Source organism: Dipteris shenzhenensis, chromosome 23, assembly GCF_047967505.1.
Source record: "Dipteris shenzhenensis isolate YYH24624 ecotype China chromosome 23, Dip_SZ_1.0, whole genome shotgun sequence".
Lineage (NCBI taxonomy): Eukaryota > Viridiplantae > Streptophyta > Polypodiopsida > Gleicheniales > Dipteridaceae > Dipteris > Dipteris shenzhenensis.
In genome coordinates this window covers 46,616,039-46,636,663 of record NC_141618.1, presented here as the reverse complement: position 1 = coordinate 46,636,663, position 20,625 = coordinate 46,616,039, and the positions used below count along the sequence as shown (strand labels likewise).

Below are 20,625 nucleotides of genomic sequence, written 5' to 3'. Positions count from 1 at the left end.
TAAGGCGCCACAACCATTGGTCAAAGCTCCTTAATTACAACCAAGAGGGTTGACTTCAGTCGACCAAGAATTGTGTTATATGTTTTGTTCACATGTTTGTTCAGTGGGGATGCCCACCTGTGACTAGGATTAGTCCATAGTCTATTATTTGCATGTAAAAGTGCTAACATGGTGGTGCGCTTTAATTAATATTTACAGGTACCAGGAAGGGTTATTTTCCTAAGCGCTATGGAGCCTAACAAGCATCTAGGAGGCGGTTCGCGTGACCAAGTGCTTCGAAGACTCCAGAGTTGCCCTTAGTGGCATGTAATAGAACTTAGTCTAGATTTTAGACATGTTGCCAATTTGAAATGAGCTTGAAGCTCTTGCAATATGGATTTTTTTCACGTTGGATTTTGTGACACACAGCTCTACGCTGAGCTCTTGTAACAGACTTCTCTTTTCATGAATGAAAACCTTCGGGGGGGTCCAGCCCGACGATTGTCTTGGGCCCTAGTGCGTTTGTAGAGAGAGGGAGTGAGGGAGAGCTTGTGAAATTGTATTTGCTGACTTGTACGAAGGGGATTACATTGGTATCAGAGCAAGATTCACAGACTTCTTAGGCTGTGACGATCCAAGAAAAGAGGGAGATTAAAATTTTGATGAACAGTGCGAGACATGCTGAAATATTAGCATGAAGTGACCGGAACGGAGTGCTTCCTTTTGAAGACCAGAAAGCTTGGCGTCTTCACGAAGGACTAGCCAAAACAAACAAATTAAAAAAAAGGGGCGACGGGAGTATCGAACGTCTAACGGAGATTTTTCAATGTAAAGATGCCTCTATGCACAGTGACCCTTCACGCTGGCACACGTTATGAGATGACGTAGGGCCGACAAAGACACGGGCGACGCTCATCCTTGCATATGATCTCCACGAGGCACTTGAGGCTTAGGTGTCAACGAAGAATAGTGAACAGATAACTACTTGACGCCTCGGGTGGAGTACTAGCAGAGACAAACTATATCATCACGCGTCTAACGAATGTTGGCGATGAATGAAGTCTCGTGACCGTAAATGGGTGATGCTCTCTAGTGTATTGACGGAAGATTTTCTCTTGATAGGAAACAAACTTCCGACGAGAGCGCGCGGAGCTTGGCAATGCCCTTTGCTCTAAAGCTTCATGAAACTACTCGACGTTCACGTGGATGCTGACGTGCCCAGGGTGCTAGATAGGAGTACACGTGGCTGATGAGCAACAAGCGGATGATGTGACAAAGTACTCAGGTGACGTGGCAGCCAAGTGGTATGCATGTGCAATGCTGACGTGGCAGACAGCTCAACAAATGATGTGGCAAGACATGTGGTAGGCTGATGTGGCAAACCAGTGGTTAAGTGAACTCTGGTTAGTTAACCCTGGTCAGAGGTCCAATTAGTTGGCCTAACCAAACTAGAACAGAACAGAACCAGTCTGGTCAGTTTGACCAGACAGTAACCATCTAGTCACAGACTAACCAGACCAAAGCCAATTAGTCTGGTTAGTGTAACCAACCGGTTACCCATCCAGTTACTGTCTTCACACCAAAAAAAAAAAAAAGACAGTTGCAAAGACCGTTCTAGCAATCAATTTTCAACTATCTGTCAGACCTTTACTGTCAGAAAAGCAGCAGAAGAGCAGAGAATTCAGAGATTTGCAGAAAAGAGAAAATGCATGCCTTTGTGCACTGGAAAGATGAATCAAATGCATTCTGAGTGCTTTTTGTAGCAGCCAGAAAAGGGGCAATACAGTTGTTGATGCTTTGGCAGCTTTGTGGGTTTATGCTTTGAGTTGACAGCCCATTACTGGCACAAGTTGTGAATGCAAGACACCTCTTGTTGAGGTACTTTCTTTCTGAAGAGCAAAGGCTGAGTGCATCAGTTGCTTACACAACGTGTGTGAGAGAGTTGCAGATCTCAGACAAGTTGCAGAGATGGCTTCACAGCAGCATGCCCAATCATCCCAGGTACAGCAGGCTGAAGCTTTACAGATAAACAAAGAGGATGCCTATAGAGAGTTGATTACTCAGTTGGGAGAGGCAACAAGCGATCCCTTGTTTTGTAGGATGGTACAACCTCTTTTTGAGGGAAAGCCAGAGAAGCCTCCCTCTAGAGCAAATCAGGAAGAAGTGGTGGTGGGCAAAAAGAGGGAAAGTGCAGGTCCTGTAACATGCAACGGTTATCTGATCGTGTAATTCACAACAAGACCTTCTTTAAACCTTTAGCGAGGAATGAGCGTTGTTTACCATAGAGAGAGAAAGGAGATGAGGGTAGAGAGAGAGAGTAGAGTCGACAACCGATTGGATCCCTGTACCCACTGAGGGCCCCCTCCCCCAATCAAGGGAGAATTTGCTTTATACTTGGAGAATTGAGAAATACAAAGAACACTCTTCAAGAGAGCACGGAACAAGCTTCTGAAGAGCTCACTGTGCACACGTATAGCAAACCCAAGGACCTGAGAGGCAACGCCGACCAATACCAAGACCTTGATGCTGTCCACACTGACGATGTAGGATGCTTCTCCAAGGCAAGGAAGAGGCTTGTGCTGTCTACCGGAATGCAGGGTTACTGCGTGAGTGAGAGAGTGAAAACTAGAAGTGATAGATCCTATGAGAGAACTGAGAGATGACTGAAATATAGAGCTGAGAGTGAGCTGTGTAAACTGTAAAAGAGAGCTGAGAAAGCTGAGGAAACAGTGTCCAAACCTCTCACCGTTTGCTGGTCCAAACCTCCGACTGTTGTGCTGCGTGGTCACCTTCAGATCAGGCTGAACTGATGGCCAAGGGACTGAGGCTAGAGCAGGACCAGATCTGAGGATCCCAGGGCTGCACGGGAGGCTGAAGTGGAGCTGTAGGAGGACTGAATGCAGGAGCAAACTGAATGAGAAAACAGGGCAGCCAAGGGGCCCTTTTATAAATCTGTAAACAGACCGACTCAATCTGTTTTACAGACTGGTTGGCCTACAACCAGCCTATAAAAAGTCCTCCCTGGCTCATTTGCCAGGGGAGTTTTTGGGCAGCCTTTGCAGGCTGCCTTCCCTGCTTACCTGTCCAGCCTTTGGGGACCCTAAAGGGACTCCTAACCTAGGCTAAGACCTAAACTATAAGATGGAAACACTTAACCTACTGTTCTCCAGTGGGTACTAGTGAACAAGAACTGACTACTTACTTGACCTAAGGCTGAGAGACTGACCTACGTAGCTTGTGCCTGACTGTCCCTGGACAAGGGCTCACAAAGGGGTCACAACATACGACAAAATCTCCTATCTGGGAACTATAATGCTAAGGCTTTCTTGAAGTCCTTCCATTTCTTGGGGGCTACATAGTTGCCTGTTTTAGCTATCCACCATGCACTGGCTGTACCAGTCAAGTGTAAACCAACCATACGAAGCTTTGAGGACTCACTGAACTTTTCCATGCTAAAGGTAGCATCAAACTGCCTTATTAACTACATAGTCTTTTCAGCTTGGCCATACTGGCCATTGTAAGTGGCAAATCTTACTGACTTCCCACCGTCCTTGAATTCTTTAGTCTCTTCCTTCTTGCTGGACTTCTTCTTCTTCTTCTTCTTCTTTGACTCTGAAGACCCCGAAGAAGGAGGTGATGTCGAGGATGAAGAGGTAGAGCTAGAAGATGGATGAACTATGATGATGCTTCGCCTTCTTCTTCTTGGGAAGAGGACCTGTCACATGCACCCCTGCACTTGGGTGCAAGGTGACTCAACTCAGGAAGTACAAGGCAGGACTCACTCCTAAGATACAGGCCCAAGTGAACACCAAAGATATTAAAGAAATATCAGATCTCATGCATTCAGCCAATGTGGCTAGTCTCATGTACATGCAGAATCCTACTGGTGTGCCTTCACTACAGGCAGGGTTACCGGGGGATAAAGCCAATGTGGCTAGTCTCATGTACATGCAGGATCCTACTGGTGTGCCTTCACTACAGGCAGGGTTACCAGGAAATATCAGATCTCATGCATTCAACCAATGTGGCTAGTCTCATGTACATGCAGGATCCCACTGGTGTGCCTTCACTACAGGCACGGTTACCGGGAAATATCAGATCTCATGCATTCAGCCAATGTGGCTAGTCTCATGTACATGCAGGATCCTACTGGTGTGCCTTCACTACAGGCACAGTTACCGGGGGATAAAAAGCCAGCGACCCCCAAGTTTGAAACAAGAGAGTTTCCCAAGGCTCAGAAGAGGGGATTTCAGCCTCAAAATCCGAGAGGAAACCATGTGCAAAAGCCCTATAAGGAAAGAGCACAGTTTACCCCTGAACAGATTGAAACTTTCAGGAAAGAGGGTAAATGCTTCAGATGCAGCAAAGAGGGGCATGTGGCTGCCCAGTGCCTAGAAAAGCCTTCAACTTCGAAGGGGAAAGAGGCAGAGAAGCCACGAGGACCGCAAAAGCCAATGGCAGGAGGAATTCTTGACATACTGGGTCATGTTTCAAACCCAGAAGAACGAGAATTGCTGCTATTATGGGGCAAAGTCAGAGACCAGCAAGTGCTGATTTTATTTGATCCAAGGGCTACTGATAACTTTATATCAAAGGATCTAGCCCTGAGGTTGGGAATAAAGACGGAGGAGTTGGGCAGGGCTTTGGTGGATGCCGATCAGATGTTCTGTGGAAACCCTGTGCCAGTCACTCTCTTGATAGGGAAGCTCCATCTTCATGTACAGAGTTATGTGCATCAGGAAGACTTCTTCATTTCTCCACTGAAACATCATGATGTAGTTTTGGGTATGCCTTGGTTTCATCGCAAGGCAGTGACGTTGACTCTTCCTGAAAGAGTGCTGGAGTTTGTACATAGAGGCAAAGTACATCGTGTGGTTGCTAGGAATAGAGGGAAAACTATTCCCATTGTATCAAATAGTTCTATTGGAAAAGAAATAAAGTCTGCAATTTCAGCTTACATGATTTTTGTAAAAGAAAGAGATATGGAAATGCATGCTGAAATAAGGCAGATCATAATAAATTTCAGTTCCTTGAAATTTTTAAAGATTGCTTTTTTGACACTTTGCGTGGGGAGCCACCCCCTGAGAGACCTGAGGATCACGGCATAGAGCTCATTCCTGGCGGTGAGCCACCCAATAGGCCCCCATACAAAGTTAGTGCAACTCAGCGAGAAGAAATTATGACTCAGGTGCAGGACTTGTTGTCCAAGGGGCTGATTCAGCCCAGTTCTTCTCCTTTTTGTTCCCCTGTACTGCTAGTACAGAAGAAAGATGGCTCATTCCGTATGTGCGTCGATTACCGCACACTAAACAAAATGACCATCAAGAATAGATTCCCTATTCCGCGCATTGATGATGTGCTGGATCAGTTAAATGGAGCTTCATTTTTCAGCAGGATAGACTTAAAGAGTGGCTATCACCAAGTGAGGATACAGCCTCAGGATGTGCACAAGGTAGCGTTCCGCACTACTTTTGGGTTGCATGAATATCTGGTGATGCCTTTTGGATTGACAAATGCCCCAGTTACTTTCAATAGGATGATAGATCGTATCTTCCGACCCTACACACAGTTCATTGGTACCTTCTTCGATGACACAATTGTCTTTTCTAAGTCCGAAGAAGAGCACAAGGAACATCTTGCTATAGTGTTTCAAGAGCTTAGAAATCATCAGCTCTATGCAAACAACAAGAAAAGTGAATTCTTCCTGGAAGAAATCCATTACTTGGGGCATATAATATCCAAAGATGGGATACGGATGGATCCGGCAAAGATCTGTGCCATTCAGGAATGGCCAAAGCTGAAAAATGTGCATGAAGTTCGAAGTTTCCTAGGCTTTTGTTCTTACCATAGAAGATTTATCAGGCATTTTGAGGATATAGCCACTCCACTCCACAATCTTACTAAGAAAAATGCAGCTTTTAGATGGGGAATTCCTCAAAAGACAGCATTCATCACACTCAAAGAGAGGCTGACCACAGAGCCAATCTTAATAGTTCCAGATTTGTATCAGCCATTTGATGTGGATTGTGATGCTTGTGGGGAATGTGTTTGGGCTACATTGCATCAGAATGGTCATGTAGTGGCCTATGAGAGCAGGAGACTCCGGGATGAAGAGAGATATTTGGGAATCTATAAGAAAGAGTTATTGGCTGTAATTCATGCCATCCATACATGGAAGCATTATCTTTTGGGTGCAAATTTTACAATTAAGACAGATCACCAAAGTCTAAGATACTTTTTGACTCAGACAAAGCTTTCCGAGAAGCATATGAAATAGGCAAATATGCTGTCAATGTATCATTTTCAGATTGTCCATACTCCAGGAGTTCGGAACAGAGTAGTAGATGCTTTGTCTCGAAGACCCCAGCTCAACAGTGTGACTATTGCTTATCATCAGGACTTGGAAGATATGAAAGAGCAATATGCAAATGATGCAAATTTTGGTGAGATTTTACAGCAAATGCAAGAGGGGCGGTCCACCATTTACTATTCCCTAAAAGATGGGTATTTAATGAAAGATGACTGCCTATGCATCACCCAAGAGATGAGGAAAAAGATTTTGGAGGAATGCCATGTACCTCCCTATGCTAGACATAGAGGAATTACAGCAACAACTCTAGCACTAGAGAGGTATTTCTTTTGGCCAAGGATGCAAAAAGATATACATCAGTCTGTTGTTGAATGCCTTACGTGTCAGAAAGTGAAGTATGATAGACGGAAGGCACCTGGCCTACTTATGCCTCTTCCCATGCCTCAGGCACCGTGGGAAAGTATTGCAATGGACTTTATTTTTGATTTGCCAAGATCAAAGTTAGGGAATGATGGGATTTGGACTATCATTGATAGATTCAGCAAGCAAGCTCATTTCATTCCGATTCGCAAAACCATAAAGGCAATTCATATGGCTAAGCTTTTCATGGCACAGATCTTTAAGCACCATGGTATGCCTAAGTCCATTGTCAGTGATCGACATCCCAAAATGACCAGTCTATTTTGGAGAGCTTTATTTGATAATATGGGGACGAATCTGAATTTTCTTCTTCTTTCCATCCCCAGAAATATGGTCAAAGTAAAGTAGCAAATTCTACAGCATTGGATATGCTGAAATGCTACGTGGGTGACCAAGGTTCAGACTAGGAAAAGTACCTACCATTGGTAGAGTTTGCTTACAATAATACAATACACAGCTCTACAGGGAAAGCCCCCTTTGAGGTCATTTATGGGAAGGTGATTCTACCACCTATCTTGAGGACCAAGGATGAAATATTTGCAACTGATCAGTTTGTGAGAGACCTCCGGACAGCTTACAGCCAAGTCCGGACAGCAATTGAAAGGTCTCAAGAGAAGCATAAAAGAGCTGCAAATAAGCATAGAAGACTATTAAATCTCAAGGAAGGGGATTGGGTACTTTTAAAGTTCAAGAAAGCTAGGCTCCGCAAGTTTAAAGGCAAACAGAAAGTGTATGCAAAGTTATCTTCCAGATATTATGGCCCTTTCAGGGTTATAGAAAGAATAAACGAGGTTGCATACAGGTTGGAATTACCAGAGCATTGGAGGATTCACAATGCATTCCATGTGAGTCTTCTAAAGAAATTCTAGGGAACAAAGCCTACAGAGCCAATATCAGAGGATCTGTCACCACAATGTAAATATCCTAAGTCAAAGTACAGTTGACCATTTATTTGATCATAATTAAAGTGTTTTATATATGTTAATTATGGTCAAAGAGTTCTTTTAATGGTCAAGGGATTGACTATGGTCAAAGATACTTGACTCTAGTCAAGTAAACCTGACTTCGGTCAAGGAGACTTGGTTTATTACCAAGAGGGTTAACTGTGGTTAACCAGAGAACTACAGAGCTGACTACGATCAGAGAGTGTTGACTTCGGTCAACAAGACTTGGCATACGCCAAGAGGGTTAACCCCGGTTAACCAAGATGTGCCAACTTCGGTTGGAGAGACTTGGCTATAATTAAGGCGCCTCAACCCTTGGTCAAAGCTCCTTAATTATAATCAAGAGTGTTGACTCCGGTCAACCAGAGAATAAATATATATTTTTTATATTTGTTAGGTGTGCACATGTGTTCAGTGGGGACGCCCACCGTGACTAGAATTAGTCCACAGTGTGTTATTTGCATGCAAAGCGCTAACAATTAATGGGTGCCATGGTGGTGCGCTTTAATTAATTGTTGCAGGTACTAGGAAGAGTTATTTTTCCTAAGCGCTACGGGAGCCTGACAAGCATCTAGGAGGCGGTTCGTGTGACCAAGTGCTTTGAAGACTCCAGAGTGGCCCTTAGTGGCATGTAATAGGACTTAGTCTAGATTTTAGACAAGTGGCATGTTGCCAATTTGAAATGAGCTTGAAGCTCTTGTAAAAAAGGGGATTTTTCACGTTTTGGGAAAGGGGAGAGGACCAGACAGCTCTACGCTGAACTTTTGTAACAGATTCTCTTCAAGTAATAAAATACCTTGGGGGGGGTCCAGCCCGACATGTTGTCCTGGGCCCTAGTGTCTCTGTAGAGAGAGAGAGAGAGAGAGAGAGAGAGAGAGAGAGAGAGAGAGAGCAGAAAAGAAAGTGTACTTGCTGGTTATTACGAAGGAAGTTTCGTTCACAATTATTGCTCTCTCTCTAAAGAGCGAGATGGATTTCAAAGAGCGTGAGGGATTCCATAGGGATTATATTGGTATCAGAGCCCTGGCGCACACCCTTCTAAGGCTGTGACAATCCAGGAAAATTTTGAAAAAAAAATAAAATAAAATTCGAGAGCTGTGTGACGCACACAGGAGCTTTGAAGCCATACTAGTTATGCACGGTCTCATTGACGATACTCATATGCCAAGAGAAACAATCGCGTGACGAGGATCTCATCGTACGAATAGACATCCAAAGTTGACGTCGAGGCAGAAGCGTGAAATCACAAGGAGGTTGGATGCTAGTCGACACGCGTGAATTGATGAGACCTATAGTGGGCGCTATGTATTTGCGCAGGCCTAAGATCTGACAGAGCAAAGTTTTGCAATTTGGCGACGTAAGGCTTGCCCAGATCATAACCGAGGAATGACGGAATTCACGACGCTCGACCCAGCAGAGAATAGCATACGAATTCCATACGCATATACACGTCGGATGGAAGCCTTGCGAGATCATTGTGCTAAACGAAATCGACCGGGCATTTAGAATTATGCTGATCTACGCAGGGCTGTAGGCGATGGCGTGATGGGATTTGCACGGGAATCTGAGCTTTCTTTGTTTTCTCTGACGTGGCGACTGCTGATGCAGAGCTGACATGGCCCCTGACGCAGCTCACGTGGCAGTTAGCCCATACCTCCTGATGTGGCGCTGACAGATCTGACACGTGGCAGATAACTGCAGGTTGCTGATGTGGCATGCAGGCCTGAGGAGTGCTGATGTGGCAGCACACGTGGCAGCCAGCAGGGCAGATGACGTGGTGCTGAGGTGGCAGGCAAGGCAGCCAGAGCTGATGTGGCATTGACACATAGCAGACAGGTGGCTGATGTGGCAGACTTGAGGTCAAGTTAACCTCACCTTGGTTAGTGGACTGGTTAGAGGTCCAGTTAGTTGACCCAACCAGACCAGTCTGGTCACTGTAACTAGACTGTGACTAGTCCAGTTAGTCCAGTTGCAGACTAACCAGACCAGAACCAGTCAGTTTGGTTAGAGTAACTAGCCAGTTACTCCATCTGGTTACTGTTCTTTCCCCAAAAAAAAAAAAAAAGGGACAGTTGCAGAGACTGTTTCTGCTAGCAGATTTCACCTGCCTGTCAGACTTCTACTGTCAGAAAAGCAGCAGAAAAGCAGAGAAAAGCAGAGAAATCAGAGATTTGCAGAAAAAGAAAATGCATGCCTTGTACACTGGGAAGATGAATCAGATGCTTCTGAGTGCTTTTTGCAGTAGCCAGAAAAAGGGCAATACAATTGTTGATGCTTTAGCAATTTTGTGGGTTTATGCTTTGAACTGATAGCCCAATTACTGGCACAAGTTGTGAATGCAAAACACCTCTTGTTGAGGTATTTTTCTATTGGAAAAGCAAAGGTAGTTATGCATCAGCTACCTACACGGTGTGTGTGTGAAATTTGCAGATCTCAAAATATGGATCAATCACCTATCCAGTGGGATTCACAAGATAGGGATGTACATCCAAGACAGAGAAGTGTGCCGCAAACTCAACAAGAATTTGAACAGATGGTACGCACTCGTATACAAGAGATGGAAAATCTCAAAAAGGATCCAAGGGCTCAGCATTTGTTTCAAGCAGAAGCTATGCCTAATGCAGTATATGACGTGCCAATGCCAGAGGCACACTCCCGTGTACAGCCAGAGAAAGAGAGATCTCATAGGGGACGGTCTCATAATAGGAAGAGATCGAGGCATCATCACCGATCTCCTAGTCCATCACCGTCTACCTCGAGTTCGACTTCTGTATCTTCTTCTTCTTTATCAGATAAACCATCTAGAAAAAGAAGGAAACATAAGAAGTCTAGGAAGAGAAAGTCTTCCAAAGAGACCAAGGAATTTAAAGAGGGAGGTAAATCTGTCAAGTTTATGACCTACAATGGACAGTATGGTCATACAAACAAAGCATTGCAGTTCATCAGGCAGTTTGATGCTGCATTCGGCACAGAAAAGTTTTCAGAATCCTCCAAGTTAAGAATGGTCAGTTTGCACTTGACAGCGACAGCTAGTGCATGGTGGAGTGCACAGACCACAGAGGGGTCAGCCCCAAGGAAGTGGAAGGACTTCAAGAAAGCCTTCTACCAGCAGTTTATGCCTAAACAGTTTAGAGACCATGTTCTTCAAGATTGGGACAGTTTGCATATGGATGCAGGAGATACAGTGGATGTGTACAACCAAAAGTTTTGGGATGCTTATTTGCAGGTTGCACCTTTCAAAAAGATCTCCAAAGGGACCCAAATGAGAAAATACAGAGCAGGTCTCACTCCAAGAATTCAGGTAGTAGTGAATGCTTTGGGGGCAAAGAACATTCAAGACCTTATGCATTCAGCTTCAATAGCTAGTCTTGTGCCGTTACAAGATCCATCTACAGTGCTATCCTTGCATGCAGGACGTGCTGATAAAAAGAAAACTGATTTTTCAAAATCAGAAAAGAAAAAGAAAGAGTACCCCAAGGCTGAAAAGAAAGGGTTTCAGCCTCAGAAGCCGAGGGGTACTCAGTTTTCAAAGGCTTATAAAGGCAAATCTCTATTCACCCCTGAACAGATAGCTGAATTCCGTAGAGATGGGAAATGCTTCAGGTGCGGCAAAGAGGGGCATGTGGCTGCCCAGTGCCCAGAAAAGCCTTCAACTTCGAAGGGAAAAGAGGCAGAGAAGCCACGAGGACCGCAAAAGCCAATGGCAGGGGGGGATTCCTGACATACTGGGTCATGCTTCAAACCCAGAAGAACGAGAATTGCTGCTATCATGGGGCAAAGTTAGAGACCAGTAAGCGCTAATTTTATTTGATCCAGGGGCTACTGATAATTTCATATCAGAGGATCTAGCCCTAAGGCTGGGAATAAAGACGGAGGAGTTGGGCAGGGCTTTGGATGCCGATCAGATGTTCTGTGGGAATCCTGTGCCAGTCACTCCCTTGATAGGGAAGCTCCGTCTTCATGTTCAGAGTTATGTGGATCAGGAAGACTTCTTCATTTCTCCATTGAAACATCATGATGTAGTCTTGGGAATGCCTTGGTTTCATCGCAAGGCAGTGAAGTTGACTCTTCCTGAAAGAGTGCTGGAGTTTTTGCATAGGGGGAAAAATCAGCGTTTAGTTGCCAGGAATAAAGGGGACACTATCCCCATTGTATTTGATGTTACATGTGGTAAAGCAATAAAGTCTGCAATTTATGCGTACATGGTTTTTATAAAAGAAAAAGAGAATGATATGCATGCTGAAATGAATGATGCAGACAAAGATAAGTTTCAGTTTCTTGTAAACTTTAAAGATTGCTTTTCTGATGCTTTGCCAGGGGAGTTAACCCCAGAGAGACCAGAAGATCATCAGATAGAGATAATGCCTGGTAGTGAGCCACCAAACAGACCACCTTATAGAGTCAGTGCGACTCAGAGAGAGGAGATTATGGCTCAGGTACAAGACTTGCTGTCCAAAGGGTTGATTCAGCCCAGCTCGTCTCCTTTTTGTTCCCCTGTACTGTTAGTACAGAACAAAGATGGTTCATTCCGTATGTGCGTCGATTATCGCACACTGAACAAAATGACCATCAAGAATAGATTCCCTATTCCGCGCATTGATGATGTGCTGGATCAGTTAAATGGAGCTTCAGTTTTCAGCAGGATAGACTTAAAGAGTGGCTATCACCAAGTGAGGATACAGCATCAGGATGTGCACAAGACAGCATTCCACACTACATTCGGGTTGTATGAATACTGAGTGATGCCTTTTGGGTTGACAAATGCTCCAGCCACATTCAATAGAATGATGGATCGCATCTTCCGAAAGTACAGGCATTTCACGGGTACTTTCTTTGATGATATCTTAGTCTTTTCTAAGACAGAAGAAGAGCACAGGAAACATCTTGCTATAGTGTTTCAAGAGCTGAGAAATCATCAGCTCTATGCAAACAGCAAGAAAAGTGAATTCTTCTTGGAAGAAATCCATTATCTGGGGCATATAATATCCAAGAATGGGATACAAATGGATCCAGCGAAGATCCGTGCCATTCAGGAATGGCCAGAGCTGAAAACTGTGCATGAAGTTCGAAGTTTCCTAGGCCTGTGTTCTTACTACAGAAGGTTTATCAGACATTTTGCTGATATCGCAGCTCCATTACATGACCTTACTAAGAAAAATGCAGCCTTCTCATGGGGAATATCACAGAAGAAAGCATTCAATACACTCAAGGAGAAGTTGACTACAGAGCCTATTCTTGTAGTCCAAGATCTTTATCAATCTTTTGATGTTGATTGCGATGCTTGTGGAGAATGTGTTGGGGCTGCATTGCATCAGAATGGTCATGTAGTAGCCTATGAAAACAAGAGACTTCGGGATGCAGAAAGATATCTAGGAATCTATGAGAAAGAGTTATTGGCTGTAATTCATGCCATCCATACATGGAAGGACTATCTTTTGGGTGCAGATTTTATTGTTAAGACAGATCACCAAAGTCTAAGATACTTTTTAACTCAGACCAAGCTTTCCGAGAAGCATATGAAATGGGCAAACATGCTATCAATGTATCATTTTCAGATTGTCCATACCCCAGGAATTCGGAACAGAGTGGCAGATGCCTTGTCCCGAAGACCCCAGGTCAATAATGTGACTATTACTTATCATCAAGACCTGGAAGGCATGAGGGAGCAATATGCTCGTGATTCAGATTTTGGTGAAATTTTACAGCAAATGCAAGAGGGGCAATCCACCCGTCACTATTCCCTGAAAGATAGGTATTTAACGAAAGATGATTGCCTATGCATCACCCAGGAGATGAGGAAAAAGATTTTGGAGGAATGCCATGCACCTCCCTATGCTGGACACAGAGGAATTACAGCAACAACTCTAGCACTAGAGAGGTATTTCTTTTGGCCAGGGATGCGGAAAGATATACATCAGTTTGTTACTGAATGCCTTACGTGTCAGAAAGTGAAGTATGATAGACGGAAGGCACCTGGCCTACTTATGCCTCTTCCCGTGCCTCAGGCACCATGGGAAAGTATTACAATGGACTTTATTTTTGATTTGCCAAGATCAAAGTCAGGGAATGATGGGATTTGGACTATCATTGATAGATTCAGCAAGCAAGCTCATTTCATTCCGGTTCGCAAAACCATAAAGGCAGATCATATGGCTAAGCTTTTCATGGTACAGATTTTTAAACATCATGGTATGCCTAAGTCCATTGTTAGTGATCGAGATCCCAGAATGACCAGTCTATTCTGGAGAGCTTTATTTGATAACATGGGGACGAATTTGAATTTTTCTTCTTCTTTCCATCCCCAGACAGATGGTCAAAGTGAAGTAGCAAATTCTACAGTTTTGGATATGCTGAAATGCTACGTGGGTGACCAAAGTTCAGACTGGGAAAAGTACCTACCGTTGGTAGAGTTTGCTTACAATAATACAATACATAGCTCTACAAGGAAAGCCCCTTTTGAGGTCATATATGGGAAAGTGATTTTGCCACCTATATTGAGGACCAAAGATGAAATATTTGTAGCTGATCAGTTTGTGAGAGACCTCCAGACAGCTTACAGCCAAGTCCGGACAGCCATTGAAAGGTCTCAAGAGAAACATAAAAGAGCTGCAGATAAGCATAGAAGACAGTTAAATCTCAAGGAAGGGGATTGGGTACTTTTGAAGTTTGAAAAAGCTAGGCTCCGCAAGTTTAAAGGCAAACAGAAAGTGTATGCAAAGTTATCTCCCAGATACTATGGCCCTTTTAGGGTTACGGAAAGAATAAATGAGGTTGCATACAGGTTGTCATTGCCAAAGCATTGGAGGATTCACAATGCATTCCATGTGAGTCTTCTAAAGAAATTCCAGGGACCAGAGCCTACAGAACCAGTATCAGAAGATCCACCAGAAGTGGATGAGCTGGAGGAGATCCTTCAGCCAGAGTAGGTGTACCATACTGTGCGCAAAGGCCCTCAGGGTAAGGAGTTTTACAGGTATCTTGTAAAATTCAAAAATTATACGGCATTAGATGCCAAGTGGATGGACGAAGACATGTTATCCGACCATCCACAGCTTTTGGATGTTTACAAGGAAGCTTTTCAGTTGAGGTTAACTGAATAGAAGCTGAGGGGATGTCACCACAATGTAAATATCCTAAGTCAAAGTACAGTTGACCATTTATTTGATCATAATTAAAGTGTTTTATATATGTTAATTATGGTCAAAGAGTTCTTTTAATGGTCAAGGGATTGACTATGGTCAAAGATACTTGACTCTAGTCAAGTAAACCTGACTTCGGTCAAGGAGACTTGGTTTATTACCAAGAGGGTTAACTATGGTTAACCAGAGAACTACAGAGCTGACTACGGTCAGAGAGTGTTGACTTCGGTCAACAAGACTTGGCATACGCCAAGAGGGTTAACCCCGGTTAACCAAGATGTGCCAACTTCGGTTGAAGAGACTTGGCTATAATTAAGGCGCCTCGACCCTTGGTCAAAGCTCCTTAATTATAATCAAGAGTGTTGACTCCGGTCAACCAAAGAATAAATATATATTTTTTATATTTGTTAGGTGTGCACATATGTTCAATGGGGACGCCCACCGTGACTAGAATTAGTCCACAGTGTGTTATTTGCATGCAAAGCGCTAACAATTAATGGGTGCCATGGTGGTGCGCTTTAATTAATTGTTGCAGGTACTAGGAAGAGTTATTTTTCCTAAGCGCTACGGGAGCCTGACAAGCATCTAGGAGGCGGTTCGTGTGACCAAGTGCTTTGAAGACTCCAGAGTGGCCCTTAGTGGCATGTAATAGGACTTAGTCTAGATTTTAGACAAGTGGCATGTTGCCAATTTGAAATGAGCTTGAAGCTCTTGTAAAAAAGGGGATTTTTCACGTTTTGGGAAAGGGGAGAGGACCAGACAGCTCTACGCTGAACTTTTGTAACAGATTCTCTTCAAGTAATAAAATACCTTCAGGGGGGTCCAGCCCGACATGTTGTCCAGAGCAAGGGTGTCCAGTGTGTGGTCAAGTGAAATGTTTTTGGGGTCATGTAAAGTCAAGTCATGAAGGTTTTTTTAATATTTTCCCGAGTCAATGTGCACTTGCATGTTACGGGAATTTGACATGTTTTGGTGCCCATGTCAAGGGGCTTTTCATGTGTGTGTATGAAGGTACATGCAAGCTTTAATATGCATGCTAATGTGTGTGGGAATTGTGTGACTAAAGGTCCAAAATGTGCATTTAATGTGCCTTGAGGGGATATTTGCATTTTTTAATGGGAGAGTGGTAAAAAAAGGCAAAGGTAAAGTGGCATATATCAAAGAAGCATGCATGCACGTGGCCACATGAGGATGACGGAGAAGCTTCTGAAGGCGAGGTGGCGGCTAGGAGCTGGGAAACGTGGTGGTTATCAATAGAAAGAAACGTGATGGTGGCTTCTCGGAGGAGCAGGGGAGGCGACTCGATTGCAGGCGTGGGGGAATTCTTTTATGTAGGAGAGAAGTGTCATCACTATTGCGCTCTGGATGAAAGAGAAGGAGAGGCCTTTGGCTGGGGGTACGTGATAGTGTGGTAATTCTCAAAGGAGCTTGGTGAAGGCGGGTGCAACAATGAGCTCGTAAGGAAGACGTGAGCTCGGGATTGTGGGGGCGGCTGCGTGGAGAGAGATGGCATGAAGCTCACGGACTGAGAGCTTCAGGACTTGGCTGGGGGATCTCTACAAGGAAGCTGAAGAGTCGTGGAGGAGGCTGCTGGTCAGAGGTACTGCTGATGGTGTGAAGGATTCACGACGAGGTGAAGCTATGAAGTGGCCGGTGTGGACGACTTCCTGGTCTTGGGTGGTGGGATCATGATTGCAAAATCTTGGAGTAGATGGGCTCTAGATTCTTTGCGAGAGTAGAGAATTTTGTGTAGTGCAGGAGCATATATCAGCACGGAATGTAGCTGCAGTGTTTGAACACATGAAGGTGACGTTGAACGGGGTGTGATGATCTGAAAAAAAGCACAGGGCTGATGGACGATTAGCTGAGCGGAGAGCTAATGGGCTGATCGATATGAAGTGCGAGTCGCTTATTTCTTTTGGGATGTGGGTTTGTTACCTTTAATCACGCAAAAGTGTGCAGGCTGCGTGGGGGAGCTTAGCTGGAACAAAAGACAGGTTGGAAGTTGTCGCTGCTGGAAGCACTTGTGATGTGGCTGCTTACAATTCTGAGTATGACGTACAGCTTGTGTGCAGATGCAATAGTGACTGAACGGAAGTCATGATAGGGACTTTGATCGTTGAGGTTCCATGAATCTATAGGTGGAGGGGATGACTCGATGGATGAGCATTCTTGGGGGTTCTTTGTGCATGAGGATTCTGTACGAGAAGCATAAGTACGAGCTGTTTATCATATACAAACTGCTGAAAGGAGGTGTTGTAGATACATCATGTGTGGTTGATCTGTCATACAAAGAACGACTGTGTGTATGAACAACTCTTGGTTGACACAGAGCTACAACAAGTCAAAGCCTTCTTTCCCCTCTTTCAAAGAGTCTGTGTGTTCCTGTGTGTGTTCTAGTCGGATTGTGTGGGAGATTGACTTATTATTTGTGTGCTCTGGGTATCTGCTCTGGCACCTCGTTCATAAGCTCATCATCTACAAGCCCACATTGCAGCTGATCCCTATGAAGTCTCAACTATCTGACATGGTGAAGTACATAATTCCTGGTTGTCTTTCCTTTTTTTTCCTTATCAACGTCATCAGCGCCCAACAGTGGGTGTAGACCATAGTATAAAGTATGCTCTCACAGATACAAATCCACATACCCACACATACTTGAGCATCCATTTATAGAAAGTCTTCGTACTGAGTTTCTGTTGGCACTCCGGAGGTGAAGGGCAAACTCAGCCATGATGAAGGCTAGCACTAAAGGAGAAGGCTAATCAAAAAGTAGTCCAAATCTCTTCATTCAAGGTTCAACTGCTTGTGAAGTCTAAAGGATTTCATTTTAGTCTCTCCCAAACGAGCATCTAAATATAAATTTGGCTGGTAGGGCAACGCACCATTTAAGATAGAAAGAATTATCGCAATACCAGCTGGCCACAACTTGGACAAAAACTTCACAAGGTGAAATTTGCATGTCCGCTAATACGGCAAAAGCATATACCTAGATGAATGCAGGAACATTCCCAAACTCATCCTCTAAAAACACAACATTATGCACTTTCAATCTCACGAGAGTCACTCATAAGATTGAAAACCATAAACTCCATCACGCATAGCAGGGACTAGCTACTATGACATCCCCACTGATGTCATTAGCGCCCAACAGTGGGTGTAGACCATAGTATAAAAGTATGCTCTCACACATACAAATCCACACACTCATACATACTTGAGCATCCATTTATACAAAGTCTTCGTACTGAGTTTCTGTCGGCACTCCGGAGGTGAAGGGCAAACTCGGCCAATATCAGAGGATCCACCAGAAGTGGATGAGCTGGAGAAGATCCTTCAACCAGAGCAGATTGTGTACCATACTGTACGCAAAGGCCCTCAAGGCAAGGAGTTTTAAAGGTATCTTGTAAAATTCAAGAATTATACGGCATTGGATGCCAAGTGGATGGATGAAGACATGATGTCCGATCATCCACAGCTTTTAAATGTTTACAAGGAAGCTTTTCAGTTGAGGTCAACTGAATAGAAGCCAAGGGGATGTCACCACAATGTAAATATCCTAAGTCAAAGTACAGTTGACCATTCATCTGATCATAATTAAAGAGTTTTCATATGTGTTAATTATGGTCAAAGAGTTCTTTTAATGATCAAAGAATTGACTACGGTCAAAGATACTTGACTCTAGTCAAGTAAGCCTGACTTCGGTCGAGGAGACTTGGTTTATTACCAAGAGGGTTAACTGCGGTTAACCAGAGAACCACAGAGCTAACTACGGTCAGAGAGTGTTGACTTCGGTCAACGAGACTTGGCATGCGCCAAGAGGGTTAACTACAGTTAACCAAGTTCTGCCAACTTTGGTTGGAGAGATGTGCCAGCTTCAGTTTGAGAGACTTGGCCATAATTAAGGCGCCACGACCATTGGTCAAAGCTTCTTAATTACGACCAAGAGGGTTGACTTTGGTCGACCAAGAATTGTATTCTATGTTTTGTTCACATGTTTGTTCAGTGGGGACATCCACTTGTGACTAGGATTAGTCCATAGTCTATTATTTGCATGCAAAAGCGCTAACAATTTATGGGTGCCATGGTGATGCGCTTTAATTAATTGTTGCAGATACTAGGAAGGGTTATTTTCCTAAGCGCTACGGAGCCTAACAAGCATCTATGAGGCAGTTAGCATGACCAAGTGCTTCGAAGACTCCAGAGTTGCCCTTAGTGACATGTAATAGGACTTAGTCTAGATTTTAGACAAGTGGCATGTTGCCAATTTGAAATGAGCTTGAAGCTCTTGTAATATGGATTTTTTTCGCGTTGGATTTTGTAACACACAGCTCTACGCTGAACTCTTGTAACAAACTTCTCTCTTCATGAATGAAAACCTTCAGGGGGGTCCAGCCCGACGATTGTCTAGGGCGCTAGTGCGTCTATAGAGAGAGGGAGTGAGGGAGAGCTTGTGAAACTGCATTAGCTGACTTTTACGAAGGGGATTACACAAAGCATGAGCTAGAGAAAAATCAATCAGACTACAGTCTGATGCGCCATGGGTATCTTAGGGGGATAGGACCCAGGGGTGTCATATACTTGTAACTTCTCCCAAGAAATAAAGAGAAATCTTCTATATTGGATATAGTCAAAGAAAGTTGACTTTGATTAACTAAAACAAGTTTTATTTTCCTTTGCCTTGAATTGGTTAAAGAACATTGTGGGGACACACACAAGGGACTAGGGCTAGTCCAAGAACTAGAATGCATGCATTTGGCTAACCTTTAATGGGTTGAATTGTTGGATATTGTTTTTGCAAGATGCAGGACTTTGGAGGGTGCTTAATTCCCCCACTCTTTAAGGGGAAAAGCACAAGACAAGTGGAATGAAGGGCTCACTGGAGTTAGAAGCATTAAAAGTGTCCCCCTTTATGAAGAAAGCGCTTGCTTTTGAGAAAACCCTGTTTTCTAGAGAAAAATGCCTATTCTAGGCAAGAAAAGCAAGCCCCAGCTTTTGAAAAGCAAATGCTTACTAGCTAGCTATAAGGGCTTCTAGGATTACAGTGTATTGAGAATTGTCCTCAAACTCTACTCCCTCGTGAGCCGCCTTGTATAAAGATTTTTCTATTGCAATCACAACCTTCAGGGAGGGACAGCCCTTATATCTGGCCCCTAGTCTTGTGTTCTTCTTCCCTTTCTCCCTCTCTCTCTACAGCAATTCGCTTCCGAACCGCATCATTGAGTTTCCCACGCACTGCTCATAGTTGCCAGCTTTCAGATGGAGTTCATCCACATATGTGATTTGCCCCAAGGTGCCGTGAATTGATTTCCCTTGCTGTGATTTGTTCCAGCCAATTCTTGCGCCTGTTTTTTAAGTGCGTACTAACAAGGTTTCAATGGTATTAGAGCACAATCTTGCTTGTGGCAATGATCCAAAGAGTCCTCAGATGAGTGAGGACATCAGCGATTTGGAAGGGTCACTGAATCTTCAGGTTGAAAGAGAGTTTCAAGATCCGAAGACGCTTCAGTTCGAGAGCTTGGAGCAGTCATCTACCCCAAGTCACCAGAAAACGCATTTCGGGTCAACGAAACACCACGAAACGTTTCCAGCAGAAACGTTTTGATGAAACAACTGAAACGTTGCTGCCTAGGGCAAAACGGCCTGGTACAAAATGCCACGACACGAATCCTCAAGCTCTGTTTTCTCCTCATTTTCACCGCTGATTTGCTGCTGCAGCTCCGTGCACTCCCTACTCTACCCTCCGTACACTCTCTACTCTACCCTCCCTTGCTAGACCCCTTGCTATCTCAGCCTATACCCTCTAGCCTAACTAGTTCTAGTCTCTCCAGCC

General features: G+C 44.0%; 1 protein-coding gene across 2 annotated transcripts in view; it reads right to left on the bottom strand.

Annotated features, from left to right (window-relative positions):
• LOC147887467 (Mitochondrial substrate carrier family protein) overlaps positions 1 to 20,625 on the bottom strand; it is an 81,314-nt gene that overhangs the window by 29,198 nt on the left and 31,491 nt on the right. The window lies entirely within an intron of this gene.